Raw genomic sequence first — 3968 nt, 5'->3', positions numbered from 1 at the left:
CTGCAGCTACTGGAACTCGACCTTGACCTACACAGGTATTCAAAAGAGTAAACATGAGCTGGTGTTACACCTCCCAGCTGCATATAGCAAGAGGATACTTCTCCGGTATTTTACATGCAAAGGCCTTGAGCTTGGTAGGAATACGTTGTCTCGCCAGAGCCAAGGTAAGCTTGACCTCTGCAGTAGCTCAAAATCCAGACGCCACTCATTGGTGAACAACATCAAAAAGTCTATCACGACGACATGCGCCTCAGTGTCGTGATAACCTCGATAAAACCCAGAAGCTCAAGGCGCATGACATCGAAACTTGTCTAACAAATCTGATGAACAGAAGGTAAGTATTCTGTCTCTCCACAATCTGACACCTCTGTCGAATAAAACAGGGAGACAAGATGAATTTCCGGCCACTCTGAAAGAATCCTATCCCTAACAACAATCTCACAATACACACTTTAAGGGGACTTCATTTCATCTCAGATTTGGTCACATATTCTAAGTCGTTCTTTGATCTTGATGGTCACCCTGAGTGTGTCTGCTTTGTGTCCTCTAGCTGTACATGCTGCGACACGGACTGACAGCAGGCCTTGTAAGTGCAGATTGCAATGCCTCTTTATCCGTTTCGGCATACTCGGAGCGTTTAAATGTCTCTCAATGTCCATATTTAAAGTCATCTCTCTCGGTTCTTTCCGTATCTTTCTTTAGAGGCATCATTTGCACTGGTTTCAGGAACTGAACAGTGGTTGGAGTAAAATATAAATAAATAAAAATCAACAACATGTATTCTAACATGAAATTCAGCTCAGTTAAATTTATTCTTCTTCTTGTTCAAGCTAGTAAAATTCAGAAGGGTGTTTTAACATATTTGTCTCTGAAAGACAAAATTAGTCAAAGGTGAGAGAAGCTTTAAATCTCCTGATGGGTTGCACTTACCATTACTCATCCTAAAACACAAATGAGAGGATCAAAATGGTTTGAAGTTGGCTCTCCGTTTAAAAACATTGCTCAATTCATTTATCTCTACCCCCAGAAATGAAATAGTAATTAAATAGTAAATTTTGCAAATTATATATAATTCACATAAACATAAAAATTAAAGTTCACCCCAAAAAATGCTTACTTCACTTAATAGCTGCAGGCTTTCTCTGGATATTTCTTCACATGACGCCTCCCACCATTCCCTCAATGCTGAAGTGGACATCTTGATTGACATCTTAACAAAGGCAGTATTGCTCAGTCTCTTTTTCCGCTGGTAGTTCTTTCATGTAGGAGTGATAGCGGTCCTAACCACCATGTGCATAGTGCCCATACACTCCGAGATTCAGCACGCGGACACAAGGGGGTTTGCCGTGCCCAACATACCTCGCTCAACAGGACTCTGCCATCATTGGGTAAAAGCCTTATATCTAGGGATCTTGAGGGTCAGCAAAAAAACTATTCTGTGTGGGAAGAATCCTTCGCTTGCTAGCATGTCGCCATTTTCACTTCGCCAACAGCCCAAGCTCATCCATAAAGCGAGCTCAGGGACTGAGCCAAATTATTCAGGTGTCTCATCAGCAACTGTAGTCTTTGCGGATGCTAAAATTGTGGGTCAGACCTTCAATGTATGAGGGCACCAATGACAACCATCTGAGGATTCTTGCCTCTTTTCAGTGCCTAGGACTCTTTTGACTTCATCAACAAGTGTATGTGTAAATACCTTCCTTACTCTCGTGCTTCCCTGTAGTCATCCTCCAGTGAGGCTTGTGGGTTTCCTTTTCTTCTCCGCACCATCACCATTTGTCACCATCTTCCACTGGCCGAGATTGACTGGCACCCCCAAACTCTTTTGCTCTGGCCACTGGGGGGGGGGGTCCATCAGAAAACCACTTTCCTGTGAAAAATGTCGATCTCCTGCATATGTTTGTTTAGAAGGATTCTTTATTAAGGACGCGTTTGGAGATTGGTGTACTGCAACGTACTCTGCTGATTGCTGTCATTATTCCCTCTGAGGCTGGGGTTTACAGGATGCTTCTTGCCTACACAACAACACAGCGTGGTTTCTTCAAAACCACAAGGTAATATATGAAATTTAAAGTTCTTCAGCTTCTCTTTCAGCATTAGAAGCACTACGACCTGTGTCCTGCGTCCACATGCTAGAAAGGGCATCTGGTTGCACATCTCTCCAATTGCTGTTCAAAGTGGCTCTAAGATTATCAAGCATTGGTCTGGAAAAGCATCGTTTCGGTGGTGTGTTTTCCCAATGGTTCTGACAAGACTCCTTTCACTTCGGTCCACTTGGCCTTTGATGTGGCTGTACGAAGCAGTGCTCAGTGGCATCAAGTTTCTTTTTCTATCGCCAGAGTTTTTCCTGATTGCCTAATAATGCAAGCAACCTGCTCTTACAAGTATCAACAAACCCTGAATTGGAAGGCATCGGGCATTGAAGCGAAATCAACCACACATTGAAGGCGTAATGGTCTCACTAGGGGACAAAACTACCTGTGGAAAAATCCCGCAGCATCCTGCATGAGAAGATCCTTCAGTTTCTGAACACAGTGGCACCTGATGACAGGTAGGTGAAGCCGCGGCAGTGCTTCCATCCGCAGGCCCCCACTTTGATTCCGGATCTCAGATATTAAGCATAAGGAACAGACTTTCAGAGTCTACATCGCATGGAAAATGAATCCCATGAGTGCTTCTGTGGGAAAAAGCCTTCACCTGTGACTGAGCGGATAATAACCACAGGAATCTGGTCCTTGCCGTCAATGTTTACTTCTTGTCTTGGATGAAATATTCGAAAAAAAAGCGTTGCAAGGCGCAAGCTATTGCGGGATCTCCTCACGCAATCACATCCTCACCTAAGGTGAGCACTCTTTTTTTTGGTCGAGTCTCTCTCTGCCCATATGGTATTTGACAAGAGTGACCCAGCTGGGTCATTTGCCAGTGGTTTAACAGCGTTAAAGAGATGTATTGTTTGGCGAATGCTAAAAACCAAATGAAGGCTAAAGGCTCCTCTTGAAGTCTGTCTTTCAAAGTTTCCTTTGCTTTGGAAATGCGCAGGGATCCTCTTCTGATTCACCATGGTGCAGGAGGTTGTGTTGTTTCGCGCGTGTCTTGTCTCAGCCAGAATCACTCTGCAACTTATCGGAGTCTTTGTGCCTCTGGCAAAGAGGGGTTTGAGTTATTGGTAAGGACACCTTAAAAAAAAAAAAAAAAAAAGAAGAAGAAACACTCACACTTTCACGTACTTTAAAACAAAAACAGCAGAGAATCTGCTGTAATTACTTTGTGTAATTTACAAAGAGATAAAAATAATTTAAAAATGCTGACCATGGAAAATGCATTACTCTACCTTTAGTTTTCTTTGTGGCAACTGGCTCCTCTCCCTGTCTGAAAAAAAAAAAAAAGTATTATTTTATACTCAACACTACAATGTGTCTTCAATGACAACATACAAACAATGAATAATAAGAATAAAATAAATGCTAGTATATAATTTTAATGATGGCTATAAATTATAAAATGATTGTTGAGGGAATGGGCCATTGAGACCTATTACAAGCATGAAATCAGGATTTACCATGAGATGGTGGAATCACATTCAAATGTAGTAATTTACAAATAAGTACTCCAGTAATTTACAAATAAGAGTAATCTACACACAACTCAAATCCTGAAATTGTCTACCTAGCCACCTCGTATTTAAATTCAAGTTAATCAAATAATAAAAAATTGGCAAATAGTTTGTTCCAATATATTTAAGTTAACAATAAAAAGCCTGTATTGCATAAGAATGTGCTGATTTAAAAAAGTCTTTACCAGATATCAAATAGACCTGTCTTTAAAGGGAGTTGCTCGAGACCATGCATTATTAAAATTTTCTTGTGTTTTGTATGATTTTGACTTGATTGTTGAAATTATTTTTCTCCAAGATTTTTTTTCTCCGTCCATTCACAAAGCAAGAACAGTTATGAAACAGGGTAAAAACA

At 41.0% G+C, this 3968-nt stretch overlaps 1 pseudogene; it reads right to left on the bottom strand.

The window, feature by feature from the left end:
- Positions 1-1364: 1364 nt before the first annotated feature.
- LOC122144389 lies at positions 1365-2916 on the bottom strand (annotated as a pseudogene).
- Positions 2917-3968: the final 1052 nt, after the last annotated feature.

This window comes from Cyprinus carpio, unplaced genomic scaffold, assembly GCF_018340385.1.
Source record: "Cyprinus carpio isolate SPL01 unplaced genomic scaffold, ASM1834038v1 S000006658, whole genome shotgun sequence".
NCBI lineage: Eukaryota > Metazoa > Chordata > Actinopteri > Cypriniformes > Cyprinidae > Cyprinus > Cyprinus carpio.
This window is presented reverse-complemented; position numbering and strand designations above follow the sequence as displayed.